Source organism: Haliaeetus leucocephalus, unplaced genomic scaffold, assembly GCF_000737465.1.
Source record: "Haliaeetus leucocephalus isolate CR32 unplaced genomic scaffold, Haliaeetus_leucocephalus-4.0 Scaffold0, whole genome shotgun sequence".
Lineage (NCBI taxonomy): Eukaryota > Metazoa > Chordata > Aves > Accipitriformes > Accipitridae > Haliaeetus > Haliaeetus leucocephalus.
The window spans coordinates 18,199,133-18,218,639 of NW_010972436.1; the positions used below are offsets into that span (position 1 = coordinate 18,199,133).

A 19,507-nucleotide genomic window follows, 5' to 3' on the forward strand; every position below is an offset into this window, starting at 1 on the left:
CATTTAAATCCAATATGCCTGTAATAAAAATGAGCATATTATATGAAAGAACACTTCAAGATCCTTAAGTAGTGTGTAAATGCAAATTATTAGTAGCAATTCTCATTAACATTAGTAAAGATGTTCATTAGACGTTCAAGGAGTTTGATAGGAGATGAATCCTTTAGGTGACATGATTGCCTACAGGACCCAGGAATTATATTTGGTGACCCAAAAGTTTCCTTCCTATATTTCCAAAAATGAAACATGAGAAATGTAAGAAATTCATAATCCTCCACCTCTTCCTTTTAATTCTGGTTTGTAAATTCCATGAACCAGTGGGATAACAACATAATTTAATAATAGCAGTGACCTTCACAGAGTGTTTTGCCTTTTGGAAGCCTTGGCCAACCTGGCAGTTCCATCCTCCCAGTACTCCTCCAAAGTGCAGATAGTTTTAAATGAGAAATCTATGCTGTTTACTGCCCGAATTAGTTCTGGTAAAAAGTAGTATGTTTTGATGAACATGCCTTACCTTCCCCATGGAAACCTAGCACTTGGATATAAGGACGAATCTCTAGTCCTGTCCTGTTGGCTGCTTTGCTGCCACCAGTGAACTTTGCTGGGTGGGTTGTCAGGTAAATACCATGCATTCATCAACCGATGGTTTGTCATGTTCTGAAACTGCACCACAAGTATCATTGCCTCAGTTCCTGAGCGCTCTGAAATATTCCCTGGTTGCTTGGCTTCACGATCATCTACCTGAATATCACTTCTTACCTGGGTCCCCAATTGTTCAATAGGCGACATATTCTTCAGGGTATATTCCCCTTTTTATGGCCTTTTCTCTTTTTCGTAGACTTCTGCCCTCCTTATCTTCTTCTCCTCACTGTTCTCGAATTATAAATGTCAGTGAAAAGGTGTCATTGAACTTTCTCTGTCAGTATTTTCTGAGTGGTTATGTATTGTCCAACTAAAAGATTACTCAGGCACTTTTAATGCCAGCATTCAGCACATTAATTGAGAGATAAGCCTTAACACTGATTTCTGCTGACCTCCTTACTAGCTGCTTTCATCAATAGACATAGCAGCTGTGACACAAAACCCAAGTTTGTGTTACTCACCTAAGTCATAACCCAACTTCCACTGAAACCAACAGACGTATTACTACTGACTTCATCTGGGCTATAGCTTAAGCATTAAATCCAGAAGCATCTTTACTGTTGTTGCTGTGTTATGCAGTATCTCAACAAGTGACTGTCTTTGCTCACTGCTTTAGACAGCCCATTTGTCTGCTTGGTCAGTCAAAGTGGTGGTAACCGTACTGGGGAGAGTGTAGTTCTCACTGAGCTGTGATCAGAGCCAGCTGCTCCAAAAGTTGTTTCAGCTCCTTCTTGTCTCCTTGATCTTCTGCAAACCACGTTTTCAAGGACACATTTCAAGCCGTTTTCAAAGCTGTTCCTACTTAGTAGGCTCAGCTCGGTTTGTGTCTAAAAGTGTTTAAAAGCAGTAGAGCACCCTGAAAACCAAACAGCTCAGGGATAGAATTTGAAATATTAGGGGGGGTCATTTTCTTCACAGAATAAGAAGTAACTATTGTCCCATTCAACCATTCACTCTTTTCATGTGTATCATTATATTTGTTAGGATATCAGATAGCTAACTCATTGATAGTAGGGACAGGCAAACAAGATCAGCTGTAACAGTTTCACCTACATTTTGAGTCTTTTGTAGTATCCAGGAGTATGTTTATCTCTGTGGTTGCTCTTTACAAAGAATATTTCAACTCTGCATGTCTCTGTTCCTGTTCTCCTTGCTGTTATCAGTGGTGTTAGGAGGCCAGAATTTGGCTTTTCCTGATTACAGCCTGGCTGGAAACAGGCCAAGCCAAAAATCTTGTAATACTGGTAGTCCAGTTGTGCTGAACTTGTGGATTTCAGAGTGTCCAAGAAAGTGTCAAAGAAGTTCAAATGTCCTTATGAGTTGGGCCTCCCAACCATTGACATTTCTGCTTTGCTCATCAGGGCTCCCAGGGGACCTGGCGTCCCTCAGCCTGGGCCTCAGGCATGCCTTCAGACTGACAGCCACTTTTTCTGCTGACCAAGGGAGATTCAGTGTAAAATGTCAACAGAGGCACCGTGTCCTCCAGTCTGTCCTGAGAGGTGCTGCCTACACAGGAGGCTTTCTGAACCGTCAGGAAATGCAGAGCATAGATGTAAAATCCTGACACCTTGGTCTCTTCTGATTCAGGCAAACCAAAGAAATGCAAGAATAGCAAAGCCAGAAATAGATTAATTCCCTGGGGCAGCTGCAGTCCACCTTGCTTTTTCAGCTGCCTCTCCTGCCCCTTACCTGCCAATGCTGAAAACCCACCATGAAATTGTGAACACTTTACAATACCAGTGCTTTCTTGAAAGAACATCACTGTGCCTCTGATGTTCTTCCCTGTGATTGTTCCACAACATGTTTGGGCTGACTACAAAATTATACCCAAAAAATAAACAAAAGCATATCACACTTTACACCGGAAAAAAAAATTTAATCTCATAATTTAAAGCCAAAATAATTGAGATTGTGACTTCTTTACCACCATCAACAGTGCTTTGATCCACTTCTGTCATTCTTGTACAGGTACAATGATGGCTCGGGGACCTGAGCTCTTGCCCATGTGTAGGGTGAATAGAAGGTATTCAATAGAAGCTGAGATAACCCAAGAACCAGCTGAAATGGTCACAAGATTTGCCTTTCAATCTGCCAGCTACTGTTCTTCCTCAAACCAAATGTCTTACCTGTGCTATGCCACTGAAGTGCAAGATGAATACTATTGATGGTCTGAGATGGGAACACCATGTTGATCAGAGTAGCCAAGATAGGAGCCTGGAGATCTGCTAAACTAATGGCAGAGATAAAATGAGTCAGGAGAACGGAAATTACAATGCATCACTGTGTGTCTTCTCTAAGTTACTAAATATTGCTCCTTGTTTCCTAGCATACTTGGTTTGAACCCATATTGTCCATCAAATAATACAAAATTTCTTCAATTATCAGCTTTTATCCAAGTCTGGCAATAGTTTCTCCCCATCTTGGGAGCTGATGTTCTTATATTCCAAAACATCAAAGGGTGCTGACCTAACCAGCCCTAATGAGTCTGCACTGGTAGAAATACATCCACACACTCCCAGGCTTTCCAAGTGCAGTGTGCTCATTTCAGGAGTGATCAAGGTGACCCCCAACTGCATCTGACCAGTTTACAGATTGTTTTTCTAATCTTGTAGTCCTTCTAATCTATCTCACTCAGGCTAAACAGCATTCTTAATGCCGTAGAGCAAAATCATTAATTAATATTGCCATAACAAATTAGTAATAGAGGGGTGCTTGGATTTCAAATGGGCCTAAATTAAAAAAGAATAGGTGTGAAAATCGCATTCACTCCGCTTTGAAATGACTTAACACTGCTGTTGCTGGTTCACATCCAGACCCTCCAGAGCAGTAGTTGTGAGTTTATTCACTTAAATGAAACCTCATTGTGTTTTGTGTGTGTATCATCAAAAAGAAGCTTTTTTTTTTTTTTTTCCTTTGGCAAATAAGTCTAACCATTTGAATCCAGTTAGATCAAAAAGCTGCCAAAAGCTTCCTTTGCAGACCAAAGCAACCTCTCATCCCAAAGCAACCCCACACCTCTCATCCACTTCCCTCCAGAAACCTCTCTCTGTTGCAAAACTGGTTCATTTTCATGCAGTATTAATTGTTCCTGCTTCCTTCGCTTTATTTCTCTCACTATCCTCATTTGCCAACTTCCTCGTAACCGTGCCCTCTCACCTGTCGCAATTAAGCTGGGGCTGATGTTGGCAGGGATAGATTTGACTCCGGTGCGAAGAGGGACAGCACACAGAGCTGGCATTGAGCTTTGAGAAGCTGCTCCAGCATGTTTCCGTGAAGAGCTTTGTCTGGTCAAGTGACCAGGTACATTTTTTTATAACCTTCTCTGTTTTCTCCTGCACAAAGAGAAACAGCTGATAGGGGTGTGTGTAGCTCCTGCCAGTGAGATGCAAGAAAGGGAAGTGGTGGGGACCAGAGAGATGCATCTGCAATACAAATAATGTTTGATTTTCAACCACCTATTTCTGACTCTGTAGGTGGGAAAAGTTGCTTTTTATAATCAGAGCAATGGGCAGCTGAGACATTTATAGCATTACAGTTTCTTAAGCAAAACAATGGCAAAAGAACCAATTTAGAGGCACAGCATTAGTGCACAGGATACTGTTGTTATCCTGGCTGCTAATAAGATTGCAGTCACTGCTAGGCTCACAGTTGAGGAACCAGGACCACCCCCTCACCCCTCATACAAGTCCAACATCAGAGATGATTATTGCCCCAGAGAGATTACATCTTGAGCCTTAGATGAAGAAATTACCATGTTTTAATCTATATAATCCGTGCAAGATCAAAGGGAGATGCAGAAGGGCTACCTACATGGAATCACGGGAAAGAAATTAGCAGGGTAGAAAGGACTCCGGTTGCTTGCTCTCGTAGCATCAGCACATACGTGTAGACACATTAAGGGGTTTGCACATGAAAAGCAGTCATGACTGCAAAATAACACATTACTTTGCATCAGCTGGTCTACAGTAATGCTCCAGCTATCTGCTGCAGGAAGAAGCATCTGAGTTGGCGTATCCATCTCCACCCTCCATACCTCTCTCTTTTGCTCCTCAGTTGCTGTACCCTGTTAACTCCCTCCTCCCTCCCAGCCATAGATAACTCCGACAGGATCCCCAAAAGATTGCCCTGCACTTGTCTTTAAGTCCTACGTGATATAGAGCATGCTCAGGGCTTTCAGAACACTAGATATGCTAAACAAAACTCTTCTAATGGAGATGTTAAAGTCTAAGTATACCACTCACCTAATTAATAATACTTAGGAGAACTGTAATAATGGTGATAATTAGTTAATGAATGGCTGATCTTAATTTACAGAAGTGAAAAAATAATTTTAATATCTTCAAGGAAAAAATTTTTAAGGCTGAAAGGCATTTTTTTCAAGTGTATATATACTTAAGTAATTTAAGTTTATAAGCAACACAAGCCCCTTCTTTCCTCTGAAAAAAAGGAAAAATAAAAATATCTAATTTTCCTTTATAAAGACTCTGAAGAGTCCACTGTGATTACAGTGCATTTAGAATGGGGTGAATCTGATTTAGCCATCTGACTTGGCTGCTGGCTGCTTTTTTAGCATAGTTGCAAATACTTCATACCATCCATACATCCACAGAACCAGCGTTTGATTTCTTCCCTTCAGAGCCTAGATTGCTTATTAAACATCGCTAGTGAGACACAGCATGGACTCTGCTGACTTCTGCTATTTACCACGATGAACCAGCCTTGCCTATCCAGGAAGCTGATGGTGTGAATCTGATTTGTGAAGAATTATTATTTGTGCGACCCATTGTGGTGAGACAGTTTGTGCAGAATGATTAGGGCTCCAGCAACGAGCAGAGCTAGTTAGTACATGAAAGCTGAATCCCAGTCTGGTGTCATCCACACATAAAACTTCCTTCTAAACCAGACACTCTCGCAGCTGTCAGAGTCGCCTTTGTTGCTTTCTGGCTTTGTAAGTAAGCTAGGGACACTTCAAAAAGCTCCCGGCAAGCTGGACCTCGTTAAAGCTCCCGCTTCATCCTGGACTTGCATCCTGACATTGTTTATGATGCTTCATTATTATCTACTTAATACAAGCCATGATCGTTCTGCTCTGCTAAATGGAGCTGTAATACAAGCGCCCGGAGTGAATTTTTGTTTGGTCGAGTTCCATGCAAAGCCTTCTCTGTTTGAGCTGGAGTGTTACAGTCATGCCAAAACCACGTTCTTTATCTATTTTTATCTGCAGTCACATCTAGGAAGCCTTAATTATTCAAACAGATTTTTCCTTCTATGTACAGAGTATCAGAAGCAAGCTACCATTTATTTTACGATGACTACCTCCCTCTTGTGGTTCTTGTGCCAACCGTGTGGCAGGCAGATGATCGCAGTGCGAGGGGAAGACTAATAACACAAAATGCCAGCGCACCTTGGAAAGGTGGCAGCTCAGAGCCTGCAGTTTCCCCAGTGGTGCTGTTGAGAAGCCCAGTGCCACACACAGCAAAGGGACCGCTCCCTTCCTGCTGAATAACGGGGAAGATCTTTGTCCATTTTATTTTATTGCATCTGTAAGCCTTTAAATAGTGCATTTGTATAGTAATTTTGGAGAAAACCAAGATTTGTCCTGCCCCTTTATCTCAGCTAAACTGCTCACGCGTGCTGCCATGTGAAAGAATTATATACATGTACATACACACACACACAAAATAATATGCATCTCATAAAATTCAATAGATGGAATATATTTAAGACTTAATCTTAGGATTGTTGAGAATTAATGGAAGGACAGAGCAGACTTTAGACTTGTTATAATGGATGTAAAATGTGATTTATGTGCTTAGACATTTATACAACCAAACAAAACTAGAGAATTGGCTCATGTTCTTTGAGAGAGTAAAATCCTTTGTTGTTCATTTAGTGCTTTCTTTATATGAACATCTTACAAGTGAGTTTGGATCTCTAACAGAAGCAAAATTTATCAGAGCAAGGGGTTTTTTTCTTTTTTCACAGGCACGATGCATGATATGAACTTCTGTTAAGATAAAATATTTTTACAAACTCCTGAGAAATAGAAATGGGAGATAAATATGCATATTCACTGGGAAAGTTGGTAAATTATCCATCTCCTTTCATCACAAAGTTTTATTCAATGAAAACAATCAATAATGTCTATGTCTCATGATACCCATCAGCTTCTTAGACTGAATTCTAAGACACATAAAATATTCATAAACCTTTCCTCCTCTACCTTAAATACTTTAATATTGTCTTTAGACAAATTCATGTTGCTTTTTCATCCTGTCTGGTTTTCTAATTGATAAGTCAGAGTTTACTTCCAAGCAAGCTAACTGTTATTTCCTATTTGTCATCTGAACTGGAGTAGACATTTGATATGAAAGCACCTAAGCATGATTGCTCTTAACCTACTTGTCATCCCATCTGCTGCAGACACCAGCCACATAATCAGACCTGAATTCAGACAATGGTACCTTAAAATCAGTGCTACACTGAGATGTCACCCAAACGAGCCCATGCTACTAAAGCCATACTGATTTGCTGTACAAATTTCTTGTGTGCTGTTTCTTCTCACTCTCTTTATCCAGTTCACCTTTAAAAACTAAAGGTGGAAAGAGAACATACCCTGAACAAATATAGTCAAAGAGACAAAATGAACGTGTTTTGGTTTGTTCAGAGAAATAATCTAAGCATCCCATGAATTCTAGATTCTTCTGTTCATGTCATTTCATTGTTGAGTTCCTATTTTTAGGTCATCCTCTATGAACTGGGCACTATTACTCACAGAAATAGTTACAATCAACTCCTTTCCCTCCTATGTGGGTCATTGCTTTATTAGGTTAAACACAAGGAATAATGTGAGTCTCCAAGGCCTTGTGGGGAGGGTGAAGATGGCAACACTGGCTTCATTTCTTGTTTGATAATTAGCTTTTATCGAAATCAACTCTGCCCTATACTCTTAAAGAATAATCCTCTCAGGGACATTGGAAAATAAACTCATTACTCCTGAATCAGCCTCCCCTTTTCTTCCACTCTCCTTGATACACACACAAGTCATTCCAACCCTCGGTGCCTAATGACCCTTGTACACTCATCATATGGACAAAGTTCATAACAGCACCACAAATATACCATTAGGGCTTGGTTGTCCTGGTCATTGCAGAGAAACAGCATCCAAGAGACATACAGAAGTTGAACGTGCTTGTTTAAACATGATCCAGCTACACAGAAACCCTCTGCAAACCAAGGCAGTGGCCATCAACATGCAGCAGTCCAAAAAGCCGAGCTAGAAAATAATGGTTGGTAGATGAAACGACGGGCATAAAGTCAAGTTCCTTGAAGACTCATGGATATGGCAGCAATGAGGGGCAGATGAGCTGACTGATGCACACCAGAAGATACAAATCAGAGCCACACTGAAGCTTTTGTGTCCGAGTATCAACAATTCCGATGAAAATGGAAAAAGATCAATCACATAGCTGTTAAAACTGTTCTCTGAGCCAAAAGTTAGCCATTGTACCACTTGGAAAGCAGCATGATTCACCCAAAATAGTGTCCTATAACAATGCTTATAGTGGCTCATAACTTGATAACATGGAGAGAAAAGGAATGGCCCATGAGGGTCACCATTCTGGAAAACACCTTCACAGATGCTAAATGTAGTTATCAGCTCCCACCCAAGAAAAACAAAAAAGCCCTGACAGATACATTCCTATGTATCATAGGGATCATTGAGCTTGCAGCTCAGCCCAAGGGGCTTGCTATTCCCAGCCAGGACTGACAACACATTAAAATACTGTCATATTTTGCTGCCTTTTGTGGCATTGCATATTTTCCCTTCAGTGCTCAGCTAAAGGCCACTCAGGACTTTTTCCCATATGGAGTTACATGGACATTACCAGAACAGCAGGCATGAGGTGCTTGTCTTCTTCAAAAATACTTCTTCAGTGCTGTAGCACATTCCTGCTGATCATAATTCATACACATCTATATGGTTTTCTGGCAAGTAGCTCAACATGGCTGGAGGAGTCTGCAGATTGTATTTGTCCTTCCACTAGGTGCTGGCTACTAAAGAAGACAGCAAGACATCTTAAAAATTATTTATTTGATAAATAAGCAGATTATTTCACTCAAATTCACAAAAAATTCTGAAAAAGAAAACCACAAAATATTGCCATCTGAACCCTCAAGTAGAAATTATTTTTTCCCTTCCCTTTTTTTTTTGGTGCAGGATATTTTTGGTCACAATCATAATAAGCCTACTGATAGGAGATGCCCTCTGCTTTTCCAGGGCTAGAACCTTCAGCAGCATGTTTTACATTTCGACTTTGAGGGAAATCAAAAGTACAAGAAGGATGAGGCTGCTGCTGTCACCACATTCTGGAGAACGCTGACAGGAAGAAATGAATAGCATTCCCCGGAACACTGACAAGCTACAGTGCATAAATTTTCCTTTTAAATCCTGTATTCATAAAAAAAAGAAAGTAACGTGACTTTCAGATTTACTAGTCTTTGATGTAGATATTTTGAAATTTTTCCCTCTATGAATAGGCAGGAACCTAAAATGAATATACATTTTCAGAAAATTACATCTTTGCCTGCATCTTTTCTTGGACGTTTGTGAACTTAGAGAGATCATAAGCCCTCCTTCTCTCAAAAAGAAAAAAAAAAAAGGAAAAAGAAAAGTACAGTCTCCTTTATATATCAAAAAACAAGCAAACAAGGCAAACGAGAAAGTCCTTACAGGCAGACTAACATCCTTGCCATGTAAATGAGCTGAAATCAAGGAGACATCTGAGCAGAGCTTCCCCGTGGCAGAGTGGAAGAGACTTGTGCAAATCCGAGGGATCTGTTGGGGAGCCCTTGATAACAACAGGTCACCAGATAAACACCAATGAGGCTGAACTGAGCAGCGGGAGAGAAAGAAACATTGCAAAGACAAGCTGAAAAAAAAAAAAAAGGCTTCCAGGCTGCCTTTGACAGAAATTGATCTGAGCAAATTAAACACTCGTACTGTAGTGGTTAGCAGCCTTTTTTTTTTTTCTTCTCCTTTTCTAAACATGAGATGCCGGCGGGGAGATCATCGTGGGCGGTTTGCCTTTCCTAGGCAGTGGTACCTGGCGTGTGGGAGCAGGGCTGCTCCCAGCTGCAGACGTGAGGTGGACTTGGTGGGGTTGGGAATAGAAGCTTAAAATATAGAAATTACTCCATTGAGCACCTGGGAACAGTTTTTTGGGGTGAGAAGCAGAATGGACACCTTTGGTGAAAATCAGGCAAAAAGCCCAAGTCTGGGAAGGAAACTGTTGGAGTTACAGCACAGTCCTGAAGTGAAATCCTTGCAAAGGAACACATAGGGAAATGCTTTGGTGGTAGCTGGGAGCTGTGTTTTGCTACCCATGGCGCGTACTGTATTCTAGGAGCTTATTTCTCTGCACATATACTTGCTATCATTACAAATATTAAAAGTCCTTTTTGTGGCTGGGAAATTAAGGTGAATAACTGAACCAACATAAACTAAATTTGCTCTGATATACATGGGCATGAAGCCACAAAACAATGTGGGAAGCTAATACCTTTATTCCATATTCCCACAGGCATAAATCAGAGCAGAATTTGAACCTGTGGATTTATAGCGAAAAAAATATCAAACTTACCCTGAAATATGTTGCAGCTGTTTCTCATTCCATCATGCAGCTGATAAATAGCTAATCTCCAGTTCAGGCCTTTCTATTTAAATAAGCGCAGTAAAAAGTTTAGCTATCTCTGACTGAACTACTTCAACTGAATATCCTTAGTTCACTGCTTCTGGCCCCTATTAAATGCAGTTGAGATAAAGTCTGTTTTCTACTAGTATTTGTTTCTCTCTTGACACAGTTGGTATCTGCTCCTGCTAAAAGCTTTCAGACTGGAAGAAAAAATGACTGAAAAAATACATTGTTTAGTAAGCATTACTAAGCATCACTAATACTAGGAGGACAGAAGATTTCTTGCATGTTAACTGTTAACAAATACATTGCTCTCTAGAGGCAGTCTCACCCCCACCATTAAAACTGATGAATTTGCAGAGCTGGGACCAAAAAAGGGGACCACATCTTTCCCTGTAGCAGCACAGCAGACAAGCAAGAGCTGTGAGACGCCCTCAATTTGCTGCATATTCTGCTTACTCGCTCATCTGCGTTCCGAGCTGCCTTTTGCCCTGACGGTGTCAGGCAGCTGCCGGCTCCGCACAGCGAGGTGCGGGCAGCGAGCAGGCAGCTCTGCCATGCCCCACGCACGTCCAGCCCCCACTCCCAAGGCTTGGCCTCCCACGGCACAGGGTCACACGCGGCTTCCAAAGTCCTCAGTCTTAATTCCCTTTCCTGGCTCTGGTTGTCCTGTTGCTGGTTTCCATTTTCCTTTCTGACACTCCTGTTATTAGGAATGGTCTCCTCTCTCCCGGCACACCTCATCCAGGCAGGAGCAGGCTGGAGCTAGAAGTAAGAAAGCAGCTGTGAGAACAATACAGTGAATTTTAGGTCAAATGTTACGTGCCCCATCCTTGTGATAATTGCTTGCATTAGAGCACATTAACACAATTGCACTCGCAGCACATTAACAGTGATCTGTGCAGAGGCACAAAATCAAGTGCAATAATAATACACGTGTATGAAAAACAACATGATCACTACCTAATTACTAATAACTGGTTACTGATTAAAAGGGGAGCATTTGGAACTAAGTGTGTCCTTGACAACACTAACAGGATTGGTTTAGCACTGATTGTATTTTACAATAGGACATATAAGTGCAAACAATTGCTTCCGCTATATCATGGAATTAGTTCCATGACAGTTCAGCTGATTACTTCAACGTTTCATCTGTGTTTTGTAGCTGCAAGATCCACTAGCATTTTGCACCTTCCTAGCCCGTAGCAAAACACTCTTGTCTGTTTACATGTATTGCATGTAATGTAGCAGGAGAAGCAGAATCAATACTGTAGATATATACAGTACCTGCATCACAAAGGTTACCGTGCTCAGAAAATAGCTGATGAAGACTTGAGGTAATGAGCTGAAACATCCTGAAAGTAATTCCTAGCAGCACTAAAGACAATAATATAACTTCGCCTGACATGGGTAATCCTCCGCAGGCTGAGGGAAGCATAATTTTTTCTGGAAAGGAGTTTTGTGGTCCACTGAGAGTTTGAGTGAGATATGGGATATACCTTACGAGTGAGGAACAGCTCATAACTCAGGAGAGGTGGAACCTAAATGAAGTCACAGAGGTCATTCTTATTTTATCACTGGGGGAAATACGCCCTGTATATCACTCAGCCTTTTCATACATTTAGTTACTGGGATAATTCTGAGTACAACAAATTGTTCACATTTTTTTCATCTTGTATTTCATGAACAGAAAGCTTTTAAAACAATTAAAAACAATTTCAGAGGGATCATTTTCCCTGTGAGTCCAAAGCTAGGCTTCTTTACAGGCAAGTTTAATGGAATACATGGGAACTCTGTGGTTTGTGTAGGGTATGGAGCTATCGGCTAAATATTTTTGTCCTCTTTCAGTACATTTTTTGCTGCCACTGCAGTGCAGAAGCTAGAAGGGCCAATGGAAGCAGTCAGAGAATTTTGCCCATCCTTTTATCTCCCTTCATGGTAGCAGCCATTTGTGTGATGGGAATATTTCTGCAGAAGACATTTCTGTGCATGTTTTCAGACTGCTTTCCTAACAAAATTAGCTTTCTGTGATCAGCTTTCTGCTGCTCCTAGTAATCCTTGAGACTGTTCAACTATATTTGATAGCAGCAGATATCTCAAGACACTCAGTCTCTATCTATACAATATAAAAATGGGGACTTTGTAGAAGCAAGAGCAACCCAAACTAGTCCTGCACAGGGGACAATGCAGTTATCCCCAAGGCAGCAGCCAGCAGACCCAGCAGCATTTTGGCAGGACATACTGAGACATACTGGTGTCTCCGTTCGGTCCTGTTTCTTCTTAACACAGGGGGCCTGTGCATCCTCTTTTTTAGAGGTATAGCTGTATTTGAGACTGCAGAGTCACAGAGGGTGTAAGGGGAGTCGGGTTGAGTAAGTGCTTCCCTATAGCTGCATGTTATCGAACTATTTCTTAATTAAAGCCTAGAGAATGAATCGAATTGGTGTAATCATGGTATTGCTGTGGCTGTGACCTGAAACAGGTTTTGATATGATGCATCTCAATTTGTTCCCTTCAGGAGACGGCTGAACTTTTTCACTTAAAATGGAATTCTTCAGGGCGGGGTGGGAGTTGTGTAAAAATGTGGTCATCTGGCAGCTTTATGGAGCACCCAGTTCTGACCTCAGCATCAGGCAGGAATTCTTTTGCTGGCAGTACTACATTGACCCAGACTTCGAGGGTACCACAGGTTCGGCACCGCCAAGCTGCACCTGTACAGAGCACAGGAGCCCACAGCAGCACAGACCTGGCTCCAGCATGTACACACCCAGAGTTTGTGCAAAAACCCCTCCTGCCACATCTTGGCAGCTCCCTTCTCCCACACCAGCCCTGAGAAGGCTGGAAGAGGAGCACTGGTGTTTGCTGCAAATGCGACATCAGTGGGATAGCAGAGGTGTACCACCAGAGAGGCATAAAGTCTCTGCATTTTCTCTTGGGGTAGCCTGGCTGCTGTGGACAAATCATACTTTCTCTAGAGTGGTACACTGCTTCCAGAAGTCTTGTTTCTATAACATATATGTGGGCACTCTAGCATCAATTAGCTGTCAATGTAGGAATACACAATACAAGAAGGAGGTAGATTTCTGTTGTGTATGTTTGGACTTCACTGTACTAATTAATTATTTTCTTAGAGAAAATTTTTCTTTTATGAGATATGTGTGCCTCTTCTTGCTTTATACTGTACAGAGCAAAGCAGCAGGTGACGTTGTGGTAACCACTGGGGCATGGTCCTCCTGAACCAGGGAAAGCACACTAACGGGTTCCCTGTGGATGGAGAGGCTGAGCCCATGTGTCAGTCTGGGACAAAACCAGAAAGGGTGAACATGAGGGCAGTCATCTCAGTGCTTGATTGGTGGGGCCAAGGGAGCAGGCAGGAAAAAGCATTGTTTGTTTTATTTGTACCTGTGTCGGTAACCCAAAATTGATCATCTGAGTTTAAATACATTCTAGCAACAGCTGTGAACAATTTCACTGTTTTTCAATGCAGTGTGTTGCCAGTTCAAAGGACTGTTAGTAATCCTGACAAAACTATTTCTTCTTTTCTCAAATAGTAAGATAAACTGAGACATAGAATTGTTAAATTCTCATTTTTTTCCTAACATACCTGGTTCTGATTTCTGAGGGGCTTAATTAGCAAAAAGCAGAAGGTTGAGAAATGGTTGATTAGAGGTTCAGCTGTAAACCGGAGATACAGTTAAGTCAGTCAGATGTCCGTTGATGACTCTGCTGTGGTATATTTGTTATAGGCTAGATGGGGCAGGTGCTAAATTCCTTACTTAGCAAAGTTGAAGCCAATCAATGTTGACACTGGATTAAACAGGAGCCTTTGTTGTATTTGGCAACTGTGAAGGAGTTTGCAGTTTGTTAGAGAAAGGGGGCAGTCTGCAACGCATCTGAGGGGTTTGTGTGCAATATATCAAGAGATGAATGAGCCAGTATTAGGAGGAAACTGAGTAAGTGGGTGTACTGGTTTTGGCTGGGATGGAGTTAATTTTCTTTATAGCAGCTCGTAGGGTGCTATGCTTTGGATCTGTGATGAAAACAGTGTTGATAACACAGGGATGTTTTCGTTACTGCTGAGCAGTGCTTACCCAGAGCCAAGACCTTTTCTGCTTCTCACCCCACCCCACCAGCGAGGAGGCTGGGGGGGCACAAGGAGTTGGGAGGGGACACAGCCGGACAGCGGACCCCCACTGACCAAAGGGATACCCCAGACCATAGGACGTCATTCTCAGCAATAACACCTGGGGGAAGATGGAGGAAGGGGGGACGTTAGAGTTAAGACTTTAATAACAGACCTATTAAACTCAGCCCATGGGTTTATCTCAACCCATGAGTTTTCTCACTTGTACACTTCTGATTCTCTCCCCCATCCAGCTGGGAGGGAGGAAGTGTCTGCATGGGGCTGAGCTGCCTGCCAGGGTAAACCCAGAACAGTGAATAACACTGGGACACAACTGTGACAAGTATATAAAGTCACCATTTATGAATCTACATTGACATATTGGTTTCCATTGAACCCAGTGGCAAAATTTTGTTGGGTACAGGTTCCATGTTAGAGGACCACATATAGGGAATATTTGGAAAGGAAAAGACTGATATACTACAATTTAAAAACCACATCGATGGCTGTTCTCAAATAGCTGCCTGGTTTCCATTCATACCTTGAGGGGTTAATCAATAAAGCATAATTATCTCCTCTGTTTATAGGGTGATGCTTGTTCTCAGTTTGAATCAAGAACTATTGAAAGGCCATATGAGGAAGACCTGAATGTATGTGTCAGGATCAATTCAGAGTTTAAATTGCTTATAATGGCTTTTTAATGTCAATGCAGATATCTCCAAGTGGCCTAAAGAGAGGGTGACAAAAAAGTAACTGGCAGTGTCACTGGCTAGTTTTGCTTTTGTAGTTTAAAGGGATATTGTCAATGGGAAACCTAGGCAAGGAACTAAGTGTAGTACTAAATACAGCACTTTGCATCTTGCTGCCACAACTTGTGATTGTTTTATTTATTTTAGCTTTCTTTTCTCCCTGATTGCTGTTGAAAGATTCAAATTAAAAAAAAAAAAAAAAGGAAAGATGATCACTAAATAAGGAATTTGTTGAAAGCATGAAGCTGATCATAAAAGGTTTTAATAAATGGAATCACAGAACAGTTGAGGAACAAATCTCTGGAGGTTATATAGTCCAGGCCCTGCTCAAGCAGGATTAACTACAGCAGATTGTCCAGGCCCATGTCCAGTTGTGTTTTGAGTACGACCACAGATGGAGACTCCACAACATCTCTGGGCAGCCTGCTCCAGTGTTTGACCATCCTCACAGAAAAAAAAAATGCTTTCTTGTATTCAGATAGAATGTCATGGTTTTTTAATTTGTGCCCATTGCGTCTTGTTCTGTCACTGGGCACTACTGAGAAGAGTCTTGCTCCCGTGCCTTCATTCCCTCCCATCAGGTATTTATACACATTGATGAGATCCCCCTGAGCCTTCTCTTCTCCAGGTTGGACAATCCCAGCTCTTGCAGCCTCTCCTCGTATGAAAGATGCTCCAGTCTCTTAATCATCTTAGTGGCCCTTTGTTGGACTCAGTCCAGTATCTCCATATCTCTCTTGTACTGGGGAGCCCAGCACTGGACCAAGAACTCCAGATGTGCCTCACCAGTGCTGAGTGGAGGGAAAGGATCACCTCCCTCAACCTGTTGGCAATGCTTTTTCTAATGCAGCCCAGGAGGCTGTTTACCTTCTTTGCCATGAAGTCACATTGCTGGCTCACAGTCAGCTTGTTGTTCATCAGGACCCCAAGGTCATTCTCAGCAAATCTGCTTTACAGCTGGTCGGCCCCCAGCCTGCCTGGGTGCCTGGGATTGTTGGTCCCCAGGCACATGACTTGACAGTTCTCCTTGTTGAACTTCATGATGTTCCTGTCAGCCCATTTCTCTAGCCTGTCGAGGTCCCTATGGATGGCAGCATGACCCTCTGGTGTATGAGCCACTCTTCTGCCCCTCTCAGTACACTCTGCCCCCTCATCCGGATCATATATGAAGATATTAATAGTACTGGACCCAGTGTTGAGCCCTGGGGTACACCACTAGTGACATGCCTACAACTGGACTTTGTGCCACTGTTCACAACCCTCTGGACTCAGTCCTTCAGCCAGTTTTCAGTCCACCTCACTGTCCACTCATCTAACCCATACGTTGTCAGCTTGTCTATGATGCTGCTATGGGAGACGGTGTCAAAGGCTTTACTAAAGCCAAGGTAAACAACATCCACTGCTCTCCCCTCATCCAGCAAGCCAGTCACCTCATTATAGAAGGCTATCAGGTTGCTCAAGCACAATTTCCCCTCCTAAATCAATGTGGACTGCTTCCCAGTCCCCTTCTTGTCCCTCATGTCTTTGGAAATGCACGCCAGGAGGATTTTGTCCACCACCACCCAGGGGTGGATGTGAGGCTCTCAGGCCTGTAGTTCCCTGGATCTTCATTCTTGCCCTTCTTGAAAATAGGAGTGACATTTGTTCTCTTCCAGTCTTCAGAAACCTCTACCAATTACCATGAGCAGGAGCAGGATAGAGCAGGATATCTTCCATTTGGTTTTCCTCTGAGCTGCAAGTTACTGATCTAATTTCAGGAAAAGCTGTTGCAACATTTTTGTGGTCAGTGCTGTGCTGGAAACTGGATGAGGAGATCAAAACAGTCCCTTCCGACTTTAAAATCTTGGGGTTTGAAATTACTCGTAATTCTATCAAGTCAAATACAACTGATACAAATACAACACCTTTTTTGTAAGTTGATCATGTCCCTTTAGCACGATTATTTAATAGTCCTAACACTCTTGTTAATAATGTGTGACGGGCAACTGTGGTGGGAATGCTTCATGATTGCTCCTTATGCAATATCATGCTGGGATTGCAGTCCCATGCTCTGCTGTTTATGTTATCTGTACTTCACTTCAGACATGTTTTATTACAGTACTTTAAAAAGGAGAATGGAACATTTTATCATATTTTCCTGCCAAACCCCTTGTGTCTATTTTTTTTCTTAAAGAATTGTTTTTATCATCTATCCTTTACTGTGTATCACTGCATTATCTTCACCTGTTAAGGGAAAAAATGAATGGACTTACAGTGTACAACAGACTGACAGCAAATCATAGCATGGATGTTCCCTTCAGAATGACAGTTATACCCTAGATGGCATAGTGACTAAATAACTCATTGTGAGAAACTCCTTTTCACAGACTGTTGTTAAATTGAAGGTATTACCAAAACAGAACGTAAGAATTATTGCTTGCTCTATGGTCATTTTTCTTTAGGTAAGGATATCCGCCTCTTTTTTGTTTTGCCTTCTATAAGAAACAAACTCAAAGAAGCAGTCCAGTCTTCAGCATCATTATAGCACCATTATGGTTTATGCTGACCTAGTATTTTCACTATAAATCCTGTTTTCCACATGAGTCTTGAGATCAGGGTTCATTTGCAGTCCAGGCTTGTTTGGGGGGAAATATTTTTTAATGCACTTTGAGGACTGAGCCTAGCCCTTTTAAAATTTACAGGAGAGTGACATAAAAATGAATTATTTCAGGTGCTCTCTGGTTTTGCTCGTTCATTCCTGTAGCAATCAACCTAGATCTCAGTTTGAAGCTGAGATTTTGCTAACATTTAATGGGAAATTACTATAGCTCTGCATAGATTAGAATCAACATATTCAGATGAATGGCTTAATTTATTTAGAGTAGTGCCTAATTTTTCATAGTAAATAAATTTTCCAAGAAGTTTACTGTATAAATACAATACAAAAACTTGGGTATCATCTCTGGTACTTCAAAGACTGCAAGGTGTTTTGTTGTATTAGAAGATCAGCAGCAGATCAGTAAGGCAGATGAGCAGATCTACATATTTTAAGCTGAGTACTGACTTAATAGATGATTAACAAAACAGTGTCCACTCAAAAAAAAAAAAAAAAAGGCATCTTGTTCCTGCTGAGACACACTGCAGGAGTGCACTGAAATCCGCTGGAGATGAAGGGTTAACCTAATGCCCACAGAAAAGGTGATGTGAAGCTCTTACTTTGGATCAAGGAGTGGATCCCTGCTGCCAGCAGAGCTGGACGTTGCTGAGGAGCTGCTGGGGACGGCAGTGTCCCCAGCCAGCATGGCTGGCTCTGGGAGAGGAGGCCTGACCACAGCTCCAGCTCCCGTTAAGGCCCACACGGCGTAGCTCAAGGCGGGGGAAACGTGCTTTTCAGCATGTTTCCAACACAGACTCCACCACGTGCTCGGGCAGTTCTCTGGCATCACGCAGAGCTGACTGGGGGCTCCGCAGTTCCCCCTGGCTCCCCATCCCCAGGGGTCCTCGCTGTGTGCCACCACGGTGGGCTTCAGGGAAGGGCCCTGGCTGCAGACGCAGCAGCCGTCAGCTCCTCAGCAGCAGAGGGCTCCTGCCTGCAGCACCCGCAAACACCAGATAAACCAGACTCTGGTCCGGCCCGCTCCCTGCCAGGACACTGCTACCTATCGGACAGGCCCTGCCAGGTCCCTCATTAAAGTCTAGCCCTGTTTATTACTGAAGGGAAGGCCCTCGGGAAGGCCTTGCTACACGGCATAAGCCGTCTGGATTTAGCCAGGGCCTGTTCCTGGCTTAGCAGGGACAGGAGGGGGGTGGGAAGGGGTCCGCCGCCGCCTGAGCTCTGGTGCTGGCAGGCCGTCCTCTCCCTGGGCGCTGGGGCAGCTCATGCCGGGCAGCAGACTTCGCTCGGCCATCAGGTTAGTGCTCAAACGCACAAAAACCTGCCCAGCAGGATAACTGGAGCCATCCTCCAGGCTAACCCAGCCTTGTCAGCCTGATTCCTGCTTTGCAGAGCCTGAGGGTGAAATTAGGATTGACTCTTGCTTGAAAATGAAAGAGGGAGGGAGGAAAAATGCTTTCATTCCCGTCTCCCTGCCGTCTTGTACGTACATGACAATAACACGGCCGCACATGGGTTTACGCCGGTTCAGCTTCACACAGAGTTTGACAGCTGATTTAAATTCAGTAGGTGCAAGTTTTCTGTGTGGACAAGACTCAAGTCTACAGCAAATCAATGGGCTTAGGCATTTCTGAAATCTTCCCCTGCACCAGGCAGTATGATATTCTCTGGCACTGGGGTAAGTGACTACCCGAGGTGCAGGTCA

The 19,507-nt window shown here is 42.6% G+C and overlaps 1 protein-coding gene across 1 annotated transcript in view; it reads left to right on the forward strand.

The window, feature by feature from the left end:
- Positions 1-19,507, forward strand: part of ADARB2 (adenosine deaminase, RNA-specific, B2 (non-functional)) — a 112,714-nt gene that overhangs the window by 10,231 nt on the left and 82,976 nt on the right. The window lies entirely within an intron of this gene.